This window comes from Sabethes cyaneus, chromosome 2 (genome assembly GCF_943734655.1).
Source record: "Sabethes cyaneus chromosome 2, idSabCyanKW18_F2, whole genome shotgun sequence".
NCBI classification, from domain to species: Eukaryota; Metazoa; Arthropoda; class Insecta; order Diptera; family Culicidae; genus Sabethes; species Sabethes cyaneus.
The window spans coordinates 111,675,093-111,692,970 of record NC_071354.1 but is presented as its reverse complement, the minus strand read 5'-3'; positions in this window follow the sequence as shown (position 1 = coordinate 111,692,970).

The following is a 17,878-nucleotide window of genomic DNA, read 5'->3' as shown; positions in this document are numbered from 1 at the left end:
TCGGGTTTTCGTACGTAGAGTGATCTGGTTAGAGCGCCAAATGTTTCGCAGACCTGCAGAGGCACCCCTGGCCTTCCTGATCCGTGTGGCTATATCAGTCTTGGTACCACCATTGGACGTCGTTTGGCTACCAAGATATTGAAAGGCGTCTACCTTCTCAACTTGTTGTCCCGCTACTGTGGAGTTGGTGGAATTGTCAGTGTTCACTACCATAGACTTAGTTTTCGCTACATTGACTGTGAGACCTGCTGCCTGGGAGCTCTCGGAGAGGTCATCTAACTTGCTCTGCATATCGTTTCGGCGTTGTGCGAGCAAGACAATGTCGTCGGCTAGGTCGAGGTCATTTAGCTGCTCCATCATTAGAGGATTCTAAGGCAATCCTCGATTTGGTCTACTGTCAATTGCTTCAACTAATATCTCATCCATAACGATGAGAAACAGAAGCGGTGATAAAATGCAGCCCTGTCTCACGCCAGCAGTAACCCTTATGGGATCGGACAAGACGCCGTCGTGCAAAACCTTGCACGAGAACGCCTCGTACTGAGCCTCGATGAGATGGACTAGCTTATCGGGAACTCCTCTACGCCTAAGTGCGCCCCAGATGTTTTCGTGATTGAGTCGGTCGAACGCCTTTTCGAAGTCAACGAACATCAGCAGAAGAGAGTCCTGGAATTCGTTGATCTGCTCCAATATAATGCGGAGCGTTGTGATCTGGTCTACACATGATTGGCCAGCACGGAATCCTGCTTGCTGCCGCCGGAGAGTAGCGTCGATCTTCTCCTGGATCCGGTTGAGGATTACCTTACAGAGTACTTTGAGAGTAATACAGAGCAACGTGATGCCACGCCAGTTACCGCATTCCGTAAGGTCTCCTTTCTTAGGGACTTTGACCAATATGCCCTGCATCCAGTCCACCGGAAAAGTTGCGGTTTCCCAAATATTGCTGAAAAGCTGATGCATCATCTGGGCTGACAAAGATGGGTCAGCTTTGGGCATTTCGGCTGAAATACGATCTATCCCCGGCGCTCTATTGGATTTCATACTCTTGATGGCTGCTATAATTTCATCCAGCGATGGCGCCTCCGAGTTCACGCGATTGATTCGACGAACCGTAGGCGTCATACGCTGCTGGTTTTGTTGGCCTCTGACATTTGAAACTCGGAAGAGTTGTTCAAAATGTTCAGTCCATCGCTTAAGCTGTTCTGTACAGTCAGTCAATAGCTAACCAGCTCTGTCCTTTAACGGCATCTTTGTATTCATCCTGGCACCACTAAGGCGGCGAGAAATATCGTACAACAAACGGACATCACCATTGGCGGCGGCGGTTTCTCCTTGTTCGGCTAGGGAGTTAGTCCAGGCTCTCTTGTCCCGCCTACAAGCACGTTTAACAGCCCTCTCCAGTACGGCATATCGTTGACGGGCAGCTGTCTTAGCCGATCTGGCCCGCGCTCGCTCAATGCCGGCTTTCGCCTCTCTCCGCTCGTCGATCTTCCTCCAAGTTTCATCCGAAATCCATTCCCTCCGCCCGCTGCGCGCTTTGCCGAGGGTTTCAACACTGGTCGTTATGAAGGCGTTCTTGATGCCGGTCCATTGCTCTTTGACGGTTCCACCAGGTGGCAACTCCGAGGCTCGAGATTCAAGTTGTTCGACAAAGGCCCTTTTCACCTCAGGATTCTCCAGTCGGCGGACGTCGTAGCGGCATCCAACTTTTTCCTCCCGTCGTTGGACACGTGCGACGCGCAGACGTATCTCAGCCGTCAGTGTGGGAGATTGTAATTGCCAACCACCAAAACGTAACTGCGATCACCGGCTAAATCAATCAATTTTTGTACGCACTTCGCATGCTTTTCAAACAGTGCAGGCTCAGTATTAGGTGGCAGATAAACACAGCAAACAAATAAATCATAATTTCGCATCGAGATTCGCACAATAGTTTGCTCCAGCTGATCATGTCTGCAATGCAAACAGCTGTGCTACGATGTTCGTTCTTCACGGCAATGAGATCCCCTCCACCGCGCCTTTGCCGACTGGTTTGTGCGTTTCTATCACATCGATAAACGGTAGAGTTGTGCGAGAGCTCAGAGTTTTGAATATTATCGTTTAGCCAAGTTTCTGTGAGTGCGATGACGTCGTAGTCGTTTTGAGTCAGAACCAACAGCAAGTCGTTTGTTTTGATACGAAGACCCCGAATATTTTGCTGATAGCATTTGAATGAGCGGTAACCCTTAATAGGAACAGTCTGATTAGATCTGTTTGGTATCAAAAGGCGATTTGAAGGACAAAGTGTGCCGTTGAGCAAGAGTGTGGATAGTTCGGTGCTAGTGTCGGAATTTTCTGTGCGGTGACAAAGTGCCAATGGTGCTATTGGATCATTAAGACTGATCTGCTCCTGGCGTAGATACGAAGCGAAATGGAGCGCGTGTGTTAGCCGTGTGTTGGAAATCAAATTGTCGGAATATTATTCCTTTCTGCCAAGTCGGCTTGGAAAGTGCTACATCTTTCAATTGAACATCGACACCAACATTAAAGGAAACAAATGATAGTTCATCGAGTGATTTTCCTTTAGGAACTAATTTTACAACCTGCACTGTCTTGTCGGTTTTCAAATTATTTCTCACAAGCTGTTCGATTTGTTGAACTGTGACCTGAGGATCGAAACCAGAGAGATACAGCCAAAACAGTTGTTCTTTTCGAGCGGCGGCTAACGGTATTACTTCATCTGGTTCGATATCTCGAAGGTATATGCATTCTCACGTTGCGGGGGTTCATCCGGAATCAACAGCCGTGGCCCGGGCTTCTGTCGTGCTCTGCAAAATGTCTCAATTCTCGGCGTTTTATTGACCAAACACAGAAGGCGAATTGATTTGCTCTCGCTCAGTCTCGCTTACCTTCTCCGACGCGACGAGTTTTGTTTTGCTTTTGCAGTGCTTTGCTGCTTTGCTCTGCCGGCGAGTGAGCATCAGTTTGCCTATCGCACATTCTCTTTGTGACACGGAGCGAAAAGTCTCGTGTCTCCAGCGTGCGAGGAAAATATTAGCTCTGCTTGTCGTTGTGCTCCTTCTGCGCAAGATGAGTGGTCGTAGGAGAAAACAGCATTTAGGCATCGTCCGGAGGGAGAGGAAACGGTTGAACAGAAAACGAAAGCAACTTGATCGTTGTGAGAAGCAGATTGCTCTGCTACTGTATGTATAGGATGATGATGAGCAAAATGAAGCCTGCCGTGGCCTTTTTCGTAAGTTCAACGTGTGTTGCGATCTCGGCAGACGCGGTGTAGACGGTAGCGGTGTCCGTTCGAGTATGGTATTGATTTTGGTAGTGTTAAGAGCGACTTCTTTTCGTGTTTCATCCAGCCCGTCAACCATCGTCTGCACGCCATATTTACGGACGATACAACTTGACGAAAACTAACGTTTTTCATCATTTGCGTACAGGTTCTACACATCCAGAATAATTGGGGACAACCAACAACAGCATCGCACATATGAACACACTTTAGGTGGAAAGCCGATTTGCAAAAGCTACTACCAATAATTTCATCTGGCTTTGCTAAGTCGCAAGCATAAGCACAACAAACTGACTCCATTGCTTTTTTGCACGGACAGCGGTCAGTAAAACAGTAGTGTAAATTTTTGGTTGTTTTTCCCTAATAACTGCAGGAAGATGTTGCACTCCAAATTACTCCGATTCGTTGAAATAAGCAGATTTCAAATAGTTATATGCAGCAACGAATAAAATCCGAAAAAACGTAAAAAGTGTAAATTAGCATAGAGCGAAACAACAGCAAACCAATTTGTTTACCTACATACACTGAATTCAATATTACAGTTTCCACGACATCTTACACTTCGGTTGGCACATATTTTCAAAATCAGAATGCATGGTCTGCCTAAAAATACGTACCTGAATCTACGAGTAGAATCGAGGGCGAAGAAGTATCTCAATGCGCCACCAGCTTTCACGGGCAGCTGGTTGTTCACGAGTTGCTTGACTCCCAAATGGGCTATGCAGAAAGACGCTAAGAGGCTGTGCATTCGCGAGTAGCAGAATATCACACAGCGGCTTCTCGCTCGATTTGTAACATTGAGTAAAACACAGAAATATAAGTCAGCAACACGGTTTAAAGGCCGCTCTACTGCCTCAAATATTCTTCTATTACCAAAAATTGGAATAGAATCCAAACTCCTGAATTGACTTCAGTCATATTTAACGAAACGCAAACAAATAATTCGTTTTCAAAATGCTTCTCTGACCCTATTCAAGTCCCCTCTGGGGTTTCCTAGGGTTCTCACTAAGGGTCACTTCTTCTCATCCTACACGTAAATGACATTTCCTTCTTACTTAAGTACTTCAAAGCACTTGTATATGCAGATGACATGAAACTATTTATGGAAATAATAATTGGTCATGACGTCGCAGTATTTTTAAATAAAGTCAATATATTTAACACTTGAGGCAATAAATCTCTACATATCCTTAAAGTAAAAAATGTAAGTCAGTGGCATTTAGCAGGAAAATTCAGACATCTTCTATTGAGATATACTTAGGAAGCATTATTGCACCAATCTTAGACTCTAAACTGACATTTACAGAACATTATAATACTATTATAAACAATGCAATTAGAATGCTGGGCACTATCAAACGCTTCAGTCATGACTTTGATCTTTGAGATCCGTACACAATTAAACTTTTATACATTACATATCCCAAGTAACAATTTGGGTTTTATTACACTCTTATGATGGCATTTAAGACTAAAATTGGTAATGGAAACCGCCATAAGAATACAATAAAACTCACATTGTTGCTTGGGATGTAAGTCCTATTCTGGAATATTGAAATATTGTATGGCATCCACACACTGCGTTATACGAAGAACGCATTGAATCTGTCCAGAATCAATTTCTGCTGTACGCGCATTGAAAACTGAACTAGACAGTATTTCCATTGGGGGAGCTGTGGGCAAGACGAACACGGTGGGTAAGAGGGACAGGTGGTTGATTTTACCAGTTAAGCATTAAAATTCGTAAATGTTTTGATGGGCATCCAACCTTCTTGCTATCTCATAATGTCTGAACGTTCCCATCATCATTTAGAACAAAACTGGAAGAGATTCTGTTTGCGGATGTAACTTTTAGGTCATCGAAATTAAGCTTTTTGAGTGGTTTAACTCTAAAATGTTACCTATAACATCAAGTATTTCGATTAAATACCTTTTAGATAATTTTATTGGTATATGAAAAATTGTGAACGCTTTTAAAAAATGTATTATGAATCGTCGGTAAGATGGTCAGTGAATATATTATAATAAAATTGTAGATTTTGCTTATGCTTATAAATGAAAATTTAGCCGGAAAAGTGAACTTCTACCAAATTAGTAGCAGCCAGGCATGAAATAGATTTTGGTATACTTGTTTATACCACAAACTATGGTTTGTGTTTATACTGCCGGGTTAAACAATTTACGATTTTCAGCTCCCCGAGGGGGGATGGACTGCCCCCCTCACTTCTTGCACTCTACACCACCATATTTTACGTATTCAAGCTTCAATCTGTTAAGGTGGGACCCTACTCTGCAAAACCGAAAAATAATAGATTTTCGTAAATTTTTTTTAGATGCTACAATTATAGTTAGGTGTTGGGGTATTGTGGTTATTGGTTAAGGTATATTTGACGATATATTTAGCAGTTCTTGGATACCAGAATAGTGGTTATTATGCTGGTGGTAAGTGGGCGCATTCATGTCCTCTAGAAAATAGTTCCTTGCTGGCGGTACGTGACGGGAACCAACGGAGTATTGTAGAACAGATTTCAAGGATGATTTGGAAGCTTTGGGTCAATACCTAAATTGTCACGTAACGGTTTTTGAAGTTTCGAAAAATTACCAAAATGGCGGCAATTTTTCCAAAAGAAAGGTATTTTTTCGTCAAAAATCGCCAATTAAGAGCTCATAAAAAATTGAGATATCAAAAAATGGCTACGTAACAATTTAGATAATTCATTTTTACATGCTGAAAAAAATTTCAGCCAAATCGGTCCTCTAGATTCTGAGATACATGTACCGCCAGCTAAAGAAACATGGTTTCGGGGAAAACGCGTTCAAAGTTTCGTACAGCAATGGACTTCCTATGAGGTGACTCCATAATATTTGCCTTAAGTTTTCAACGAGATCAGATAGAAAAAAATGATTTTGGCATGACATTTTTGAAGGTATAGGCGTCTCGAAAAAGCAAAAAAATAAAATTCGATCTTTCCGACTTTCCAGACTAGGGTCACACCTTAATGGTCAAAAATAATTATATGCTCTTTGTTGGGGCGATTTAAAATACCTGTACATCTTACCCCCACGCACTGTCCCTTTCACCCACAGCACTAAAAAAGCTCACTTTTTTGGACCGTTTTGCCTTTCTACTATATAAATATATTATTTATTATTATTTTTATTATTTATTAATCATGATTTCAACCGACACTTGGTCTAAATGAAATATTTTGTGGCTGGGGAAAGCCACTTTGAGTAGAATATGCTATCCCTCCTCAAAGTGGCATAAAACAAAAAATGGCATATAAATAAATAAAATATATAAATAAAACAAAGTGGCATATAAATAAAAAATATAGTATAAAGGTATAGAAATCACTTGGAAAACCGGAAATGGAAAGAAGGTCCTACGGGCCGAATGTCATATACCATTCGACTCAGTTTCGAAAACTGAGCATTTTCTGTGTGTGTGTATGTATGTGTATGTGTGTATGTGTGTGTGTATGTGTGTGTGTGTGTATGTGTGTGTGTGTGTATGTGTGTGTGTATGTGTGTGTATGTGTGTGTGTATGTGTGTGTGTGTGTGTGTGTGTGTGTGTGTGTGTGTGTGTATGTGTGTGTGTGTAACGCTTTTAATGTCACTCACTTTTCTCGAAGATGGCTGGACCGATTTTAATGTTCGTAGTGTCAAATGAAAGGTCTAGGTGTCCCATAGGTCGCTATTGAATTTCATACTGATCGGACTTTTAGTTCAAAAGTTATGTATAAAAATACGAAAAATATGGGACTTCATTATCTCATAGGTCCCTTAACCGATTTGAACAAAATTGATTGCATATGAAAGGGGAGCCTTGCAAACCCTTAATTTCCAAATTTCATGACGATTGGACTTATAGTTTGAAAGTTACATAATGAAATGTGAAAAAATAGTATTTAAAACATATTTATGTAACATATAACCATTAATTTAATGAAAAACCCGAATTAATCCACTTAGCGGCGTGACATGGCCTTTCTACTAGATCATTTTTTTATTTCTTAGTATCTGAATATGTATGGATGGTAAATGGCTGAATAATGCGCTCCAGAACCACCGAGAGGTTCCACAGCCTCTTATTCAGCAACTCCTATCTCGACCTCCTCGTGGTACCATCCGGGATACGTTCCTTAGTAGAAATCAGACAACCGGTGGAAACTAAGGTCGTATGCGGACAGAGAAGGGGGCACTCATGCGAAGGCAGAAGTGTAAACTCTCCGCCTGCAAGACGGTTCTCTTGACTCCCAGGAACCAAAGCAGAGGGTCCAAAGCCCCTAAAGGAGATGGTTGTAATAGCTGTTATCCATGACTATTATGTAAAAATTTGAATGGATAAACCCCTAATCCAAGGTGTGACGCGACCCGTGCCGAGGGATGAATGGTGGAGGGGGTTCTATAAATTCTCTCGCCGCAACGGAGCCTGTGGAGTACCAGGGCGCCCTCCACAGCAATTTGCCCTTGCTGCATCAAGCCGGTCACTGATGCAGTGGACGATTTCTTACCGTGCAAGCTCTCTCTGCCGAAAAACAAAGAAACGAATGAGGTGGAGAGGAGAGTAGGGGAGGAGCAGGACTTGAACGATGCGCTAGCAGAGGTTCAGTCCTGATCCTCGTCTATCCTCAACACGTTGACTCGTTGTGAGTCGACAAACGAAGATGTGGCTCCAACTCTCTACTCACGGGTCGAAAATCACTCTACCTGATCTCTGACTGTGGTGGAGGGTGGGCTGAAACAAAAGGAGAGCCGAACAGTTATGGCCAGTAGGATGGCTGTACAGTCGCTCAAACAATCTAAAAAAAGAATATATAACGTCGAGTATCCACCCCTAGGTTACTCAAAAGTTGCTGAGTCTCAATGAGAGAGATCTCAGCAAGCTTACCGGTCTTGTGACAGAACATTATCCGAGTAAATAATATCTTCGGAATCTTAGTTTCGTACAAGATGATATTTAACCTCGGAACACTTGCCCTACTATCGTGGAGCACAAATAGTACGCAAACTGCAGTATCTCAAAAAGGGGAGATCTGGTTGGCGTCGCCGATGAGGATACTAGGTTCATAAACCTAGTCATACCTGATTGGCACATGTCTCGCTCCAGCTACCAGCCTGTCACTTCCTCAATAAGTGATAGGTAAGTTTGAAGCGTACAGAAAAATAATAAAACGGGGCATACCACAATAGTTCAAAATAATGGACGCAGTGGTAAGAGTACCCAACAGAGGAAAAAAAAAAAAAAAAAAATCTGAATATGTATCTATAATTCAATTAGCCATATTTTTAAACTTCAATTTACTGGTTACTGCGAGCAACTATTGTATTTTCCTTACTAGACTCCAGAATGAATATATGTAGTAAATCAATAAAATTCAAAAACCAAAGTGCCACAAACATTTCCGATTGCGGGTAACAGTAAGGGAAGAAAATTACGATTGAAATGTTTCAGAGCACTTGCTGCTTAAAACGCTGGAAAAAGAGCCATTTTTGTTTCGACTATTTTTAATTGAAATGAAATTTTGCTGATGTGTCGAATACCACGTAAGGATTTATTTTCTATTAAGCTTAATTTTTTTCGTCAAGTATAACTGTTTAAAAGGGCGTATTTAGAAATGAGGTCAATATTTAATATATAGCCTAAATTATGCTCTAAAATCTGATGAAATATTATCGATACGGACACTCCTATGAATTTAAAAAAAATCTTTAAAATTTGACAAACTTTTTTAAAATACCTAAGTTTTACTTTCTTTCCATAAAACTCAAACAAAATCAAATTCTACGTATAATTTTGATCAAAATATTAACCAAATTTCGTGATTTTAGTCATGACCTTGAAATGCGGTCTGGCATATATTAATATTTTTTTTTGAAACGATGGTTCTACAATTGATGAAGGAACGGTAAGGGAAAGTAATGAAGAAGGATTTTTTTTTCATTTCCCAAAACTGACACCGGTTGGTCCTCCTCACGGTTAATGGGAGCATCTTCCTTTTCACAGAAGAGAAATTTTTGTTAAACCCTCCTTTTGCTTATATCTCCGGAAATATTTGGTTTAAGAAAAAATCATCTTCACATTTCCAAAGAAAATTGTTCAAGAAATCCTAGAAAATATTATTTTTTTAACGGCAGTGCCACCAAATACTTTTTAATTCGATTTGAAAACAAAATTTCTTTTCGATAGCTCTTCACCAGACTTTAGAGTATAATTTAGGCTTTAAACAAATATGAGACAAATCTGAGCGAACGCGTTTTGAGATAATTCTCATTTTATGATAATTTGTCATGGTTTTTCAATAAATTTTGAAATTTTTTCTTTCAGTATAATTTTTTATTGAAAATACACTTAATAACTTTTTCTTTGACGTTATTTGAACAAATAAGTAGGTTTTGAGATATGAATTTTTAAGAACATAATAAAACCTCATTTGAACGGTTGACGAAAAAAATAAGTTTCATGGAAAATGAAGCCTTGCGTGGCATCCAACATATCGGTAAAATTCATTTCAATCAAAAATAGTCGAATCAAACCGTTTTGTTAGTTGAGCTGGAATTGCTCTTGTATTTCAGTTCACTTTTCCTGTATTTCAATGCAATTTACAAAACCCGAATTAATCCACCTAGCGGCGCGACCTGCATTTCTACTACCACAATAATCATTAATTAATTTCTCATGAACATCTATAATTAACTTGACTATATTTTTAAATATCCGTTCCGTATTCCTCAAAATCCTTATTTCCCAGTAAAATTCACAACGTATTGCGTACAATAATTATATTTTCTTGCCTTGGGTGCGTAAATACTTGTAAGCGTCATTTATGTTACTTGACGAACTTATATAACTTATTTAGTTTTATAATATTCACGTGATTTATAGAAAAATAATGTAAACACAAAAGATAATTTTTGTAGACTTGAATGAATATATATAGAAAATTGGAAATTAACCCTCTAACGGGTCTACAGACGGCCTTAACTTTCGGGCTTCAGAGTCACATACGAAACTTGTTTTGAATATATGAATATATGAATATTGACAATATGAAATATGTGTTCTTAACAAATTTATTGATATTTTGATATGAATATGAAAAATTATTATTATATTTCGATTTTGAAGAAAAATGATATCTACAACAAAATGGTTGATCTCAAAATTTTACTATTAGTTTGCTTGGCTTCGATTTTGCAATATATCTGAATTAAAAAAAATAACTGAATAGAGCATTAGATATGAAAAAGAGAAATTGACCTTTTTCTTAGCTGGCGCTCCTTCAGATAATTATTTTTGCATGAAAAATGTCAAAAAATGTGCTTAGATTAAGGATTAGCAGTAATTAGTACTAAGTAACATATCTGTGCGATGTTTTGTTATATCGAAGATTAAATTAAATTAAATTTAAAAAATCAAAACTTAAGCTTCTTTTGAATGTACTTTCATGAAAGGATTGTCATTAGCTTGATCGCATCGTTTTTACAATGTTAGAGGGTTAGGAAAACAAGATGAGGTCGAAAAATAATGCAAAAGCTGCGCCATAGACATGCTTGAGAATGGGAAATATGATCGATATGATTTCCAGTGCTTGTCATTTTTTATTTATTTATTAAAACATGATATAGGACATAAGACATTTGTCCTTTAAAATGTCACTAACGAAAACAAATCTTACAAAATTACTACCGTGCAATGTTTCCTTCCTATTTTTCATATAACATTTCTAAGCTCTAGTATCTATTGATTGAAAAGTGTATCTTTTGATGCGGAACATTTGTTTGAAATTTGTATAAATTTATTTGGAAAAATCAACTCACTAGTATTTTTAATCTTATATACCACTATACCTATATGCTTGAATTAACTGCTTTTTTTCGCTTTTTGCTTTTACTGTACAATTGTGAGTGTGAGTAACAGCAAGTGAAGGAAATGACAATTGAAATCTGAAATGAAAGAAAAGAATAAACTTTTCGATTGAATCTCACTATTTAATATTTATTTGCAACAGATACGTAGTTCGCCTGCACGTCGTGCTTCATCAGTGTCTTATTTCAAAGCGTATACGTATCTGTCGCGAATAAATATTAAATAGTGGAATTCAGTCGGTAAAATTTTTTTCTTTTCTTCAATTTCAGAGTTCGTATTCCACTAAGAGGCTTCAAAAACTTTAGACAATTGACATGTTTCTCACTTTCCTTGAATTTCAATGCAAATTTAAAAATTGCATTTTGTCATCACATACATACACACTTACATACATACATACACATATACATACATACATACACACATACATACATACATACATACATACACACATACATACATACATACATACACACATACATACATACATACATACATACATACATACATACATACATACATACATACATACATACATACACACACATTGAATACAATCATCATTTGATTGATATGTTTTGATTTCACACATTTTAACGGTTATATATACGGTGCTTAAGTGTTAAAGTTTTAATAACTTTTGAATGAACCGTTCGATTTTAAATAACTCGGTTTCGTTTGATAGATCTCAGCAGTAGTTTTCAAATAATAATAAAATGTGTGATGTTTTTCATTGAATTAATGTTTATATGTTTATATGCTTTAAATACTATTTTTTCACATTTATTTATATAACTATAACTATAAGCCCAATCGTTATGAAATTTGGAAGTTAAGGGTTTGCAAGGGTTCTCTTTCATATGCAATCAATTTGGTTCAAATCGGTTAAAGGACCCATGAGATAATGAAGTCCCATATTGTTCGTATTTTTATACATAACTTTTGAACTAAAAGTCCGATCAGCATGAAATTCAATAACGACCTATGGGACACCTAGACCTTTCATTTGAACACACACACACACACACACACACACACACACACACACACACACACACACACACACACACACACACACACACACACACACACACACACACACACACACACACACACACACACACACACACACACACACACACACACACACACACACACACACACACACACACACACACACACACACACACACACACACACACACACACACACATACATACATACAAACATAAAATGCTCAGTTTTCGAAACTGAGTCGAATGGTATATGATATTCGGCCCGCAGGACCTTCTTTCCATTTCCGGTTTCCCGAGTGATTTCTATATACCTTTATACCACAGACAAACAGACGAGACACACGCGATAATTCCATCGTCCGATTAAAAACCACTCATTTTTCAAAAAAGCATGTTTCGCAACATGGCCACACCGCGGCGCGCAAGTGTTGCTTTGAGTTTTCAGTATAAAACCGTTCAAATGTACAAAACCCTACAGAATAAAACCCTGCAAATGCAAGCTACTCCGCAACATGCATAACAGAGGGTGCTAGTGTGCAAGCAAAATGTGCAGGACGATGGTTTTTAAAGGATTTTCTTCTAAGTGTCATGTCAGTTCGTCAGTGTTTATACTATATATTTATATAGTAGAAAGGCAAAACATCACACATTTCATTATTATTTGAAAATTACTGCTGAGATCTATCAAACGAAACCGAGTTATTTAAAATCGGACGGTTTATTCAAAAGTTATTCAAACTTTAACACTTAAGCACCGTTTATTAACCGTTAAAACGTGTGAAATCAAAACATATCAATCAAATGTTGATTGTATTCAATGTGTGTGATGTATGTGTGTATGTATGTATGTATGTGTGTATGAATGTATGTATGTATGTATGTATGTATGTATGTATGTATGTATGTATGTATGTATATGTGTATGTTATGACAATTTGCAATTTTTAAATTTGCATTGAAATTCAAGAAAAGTGAGAAACATGTCAATTGTCTGAAGTTTTTGAAGCCTCTTAGTGGAATACGAACTCTGAAATTGAAGAAAAAACTTTTAGCGACTAAATTCCACTATTTAATATTTATTCGCGACAGATACGTATACGCTTTGAAATAAGACATTGCCGAAGCCTGCTCGTCGTAGGCGAACTACGTATCTGTTGCAAATAAATATTAAATAGTGGAATTCAATCGAAAAGTTTTTTATTTTCTTTGATTTCAGATTTCAATTGTCATTTTCTTCACTTGTTGTTACTCACAATTTTACAAGAAAAGCAAAAAGCGAAGAAAAGCAGTTAATTTAAGCATGTAGGTATAGTGGTGTATAGGATTAAAAATACTAGTGAGTTGATTTTTCCAAATAAATTTATACAAATTTCAAACAAATTTTGCGCATCAATAGATGCTCTTTTCAAACAATAGATACTACATAGCTTTGAAATGTTATATGAAAAATAGGAAGTAAACGTTGCACGGTAGTAATTTTGTAAGATTTGTTTTCGTTAGTGACATTTTAAAGGACCGATGTCTTATGTCATGTACCATGTTTTATTAAAAAAAATCAAAAATGACAAGCACTGGAAATCATATCGATCATATTTCCCATTCTCAAGCATGTTTATGGCGCAGCTTTTGCACTGTTTTTTGACCTCATCTTGTTTTCCTAACTCTCTAACATTGTAAAAACGATGCAATCAAGCTAATGACTATCTTTTCATGAAAGAAGCTAAGTTTTGATTTTCATGCAAAAATAATTATCTGAAGGAGCGCCAGCTAAGAAAAAGTTCAATTTTTCTTTTTCATATCTAATGCTCTATTCAGCTATTTTTTCTAATTCAGATAAATTGCAAAATTAAAGCCAAGCAAACTGATAATAAAATTTTGAGATTAATCATTTTGTTGTTGATATCCTTTTTCTTCAAAAGCGATGTATAATAATAATTTTTCGGAACTCTTGTTTGTCAAAGATGCTAAATTTTAAACGCATGGTGTTAATATCAAAATATCAAAAAATCTGCTATTAACACATATTTCATATTGTCAATTCAAAACAAGTTTCGTATGTGGCTCTGAAGCCCGAAAGTTAAGGCCGTCTGTAGACCCGTTAGAGGGTTAATTTCTAATTTTGTATATATATTCATTCAAGTCTGTAAAAATTATCTTTTGTGTTTACATTATTTTTCTATAAATCACGTAAATATTATTAAACTAAATAAGGTGTTCATCTAGTAACATAAATGAAGCTTACAAGTATTTACGCACCCAAGGAAAGAAAATATAATTATTCTACGCAATACGTTTTGAATTTTACTGTAAAATAAGGATTTTGAGGAATGCGGAACGGATATTTAAAAATATAGTCAAGTTAATTATAGATGTTCCTAAGAAATTAAATAACGATTATTCTGGCAGTAGAAAGGCTAGGTCTCGCCGCTAGGTGGATTAATTCGGGTTTTTAATACTTAATGCACATTAAAAACAGTTTGTGTTAAATATTTCACTAGCTACTTTTGAAAACAACATATTGAACTGAAGTAAACTATATTTAGGTTTTAGAAATCATAAGTTCCCTGTGTTATATTAGATGTTTTACCATCTTATGAAGCACGTTGTATGCTCTTCCATATACAAACACTTAAGAACGCCGCACAGAACAGAAGTGGAAGTCTGAACGATTCGGCGATCAAAACTGGTAACAGAGTCTTTTTTATTTTCATTTTTCTTTGGGAAAGTTTTCGCATACAAGCAAATAACAGCAATATAAGCAGAACGCTCGCTGCCAATCGCATATTTTCGTGTGCATTCGTATGCGCTCGTGTGTTTTTGTGGAAAAAAGTGACTCGCTACCGCCAGGTTTGCTAGTATCTGTAGAAAGTAGCATGTACGTGATTGGATTTCTACTTCCACTTCTGTTCTGTGAACGCCGTGAACATGCTTTATTTCATTTACTACTCTACTTCTCAACGCATCCAACCAGCAGAGTTGCTTTCTCAATTAAACTTTTATGCCCTGAGTCGTAACCTTAGTACTCTAAAAATATTTATGGAAAATTCACATAGAACAACTAACGCGAAAAATGGACCAGTCAATAGCATAATGCGTCTTTATATCCAAAATTACTAAGGAATTGCCCTCAATATGGCTGAAATCCAATGTAAAAAGCGACTTAGCCATTCAAATATTGCATAGGATATAAGCAAACAATACTATTGTATACAGTCTACTTATGCTTGCTTATTGAATAAATAAAAATTGGGATTTTCATAGTTTTATCGATATAAATAATCCAAATAATAGCTGAAAATGTTTCTTCCAACTCTGCAACTGGCAAGTCTACAACCACTTTATTACATGATGTGGTGGATAAAATTGAGGTAGCTTTTTCACAAAAGGAATCACGCTTTGGAACTTTTGTAGATATTGAAGGCGCGTTTGATAACGTATCTTTCGCTTCCATTTTGGAGGCTGCTCGTTATCATAATGTGCCTTCAATAATCATAAAGTGGATAGAATAAATGCTTAGTAACCGATTGCTTTTTTCGTCCTTACGGCAAGCAAGCATTTGGAAGCAAAGTGTTTGTGGATGTCCACAAGGTGGCGTTCTCTCGCCTCTTTTATGGAACCATGTGGCGGATGGCCTACTGAGGAAACTCAATGATCTATGCTATCCGTCCTATGGTTTTGCGGATGACTATCTCATCCTAGTAGTTGGAAAGTGCATAAGCACAATATTTGACTTAATGCAGCAGGCACTACGCGTCGTGGAAACGTGGTGCCGAGAAACTGCACTTTCGGTAAATCCGAGCAAAACATCCATCATCTTATTTTCAAGACGTAGAAATACCAATGGAGCTCGCGCTCTGCGCTTTTACGATTCGGATGTTTATGTTGTGAACGAGGTGATGTACGTGGGGCTGATTCTCAACTCCAAGCTGGACTGGTCCACAAATATTGATTTCCGAATTAAAAAAGCGTGCATGGCCTTTGGGCAATGTAGACGAGCAATTGGCAACTCTTGGGGGCTTAAACCCAAATACATACACTGGTTATACACGGTCGTTGTCAAACCAGTACTGCCGTATGGTTGTCTTATATAGTGGCAGACAGGGGAGGTTGTGACTGTCCAGGCAAAGCTAGACCATCTTCGGAGGATGTGTTTAATGGCAATGTCTGGTGCATTTACTACAACTCCTACTGCCGCCCTAGAATCTATTTTCAATATTAAACCTTTACACTTTCACCTGAAGCAAGAGGCACTAAAATTTCCGACTATGTGGTCTGTTATACCGATGGTTCCTTGTACGAAGAACGCGCGGGTGCTGGTGTTTACTGCCATGAGCTGGAATTGGGGAATCCTATTCGTTGGGTAGTTACTGCACCGTTTTTCAAGCTGAAATCTTTGCAATTATGTGCGGAGCTCAGTTTGCACTTCAGGAAGAACTGATAGGTAAGATTATCTACTTCTTTTCTGACAGTCAAGCCGCTATAAAAGCCCTTTGTGCGGCTAATTCTAAATCTAAAACAGTCATCGCCTGCCACACCCAATTAGAAGAACTAAGCAATTAGAAGAACTAAGCAGAAGAACTAAATGCCGTTCATCTGGTTTCAGCGGAACGAATCGGCTGATGAACTAGCAAAATCTGGAGCAGAAAAGTCGGTTTTCGGACCGGAACCTGCTTTACCAATTGCGGCATGCTGGATAAAACAAAAGATTCGATTTTGGTTTTCATCTCAACATGAACGTTATTGGGAAAATCTTGAAACTTGTCGTCAAACGAAAAGTTTCATTGTTAAGCCTTGTGAGAAGGTTGCGAAATTTCTTTTACAACACTCAAAGGTAAACTGCAGTATTCTTGTCCGGTCACTGACTGGTCGCTGCAGACTAAATTATCATATGGCTACGATTCAGAGAGTTGAATCGTTTCATTGTAATTTATGTGAATCCGACTACGGTACACCATATCACGTAATTTGCAACTGTCCTGCAGTAGCACAATTGCGTCATAGGATCTTTGGATCCTACACCTTAAATGAATTGGATTTTAGGAAACTACAATTACGAGACATTTTGATGTTTCTCACCGAAAGCGGTATTGAGCTATAAGCTCTTATTTATCAGAAGTATACCCCCCAGGGGGTGTTCTATTGATAACTACCAAGGATTGCAGTATCCCCTCGGGGGTACAAAAATCTCTCGGTATGTATGTGTTTGTGTTTGTCCAAATTCCTCATCCACCCCTTCCTATTCTTCCTGTTTTCCTTCCCGTCCTCATTAGGTAAATGATGACACGGGCAAGATGGGCCAGGCACAAATCTTCCACATGATTGTGAGGAACGTGCTGCTCGAGCCAAAGATGCTGATACCTGATACCTGATAAGGCTGGCTACAGATCTTTTATGCTTACATACATGTTTAAATCACTTAAATTTTATAAACAGGATGGTGTTGATAAAGTAAATTGCATGACATTTACAAATATTTACACACCCTAGGAAAGAAAATATAATTATTGCACGCAGTACGTTCTTATGAACTTTACTGTTAAATAAGGATTTTGAGGACTAAGGAACTGATATTTATCAATATAGTCAAGTCAATTATAGATGTTCCTGAGAATATAAAAATAATTATTGTTGCAGTAGAAAGCCTAAGACACACCGCTAGGTGGATTATTTCGGGTGTTTATATTATAATAATGAGCCATATCTCG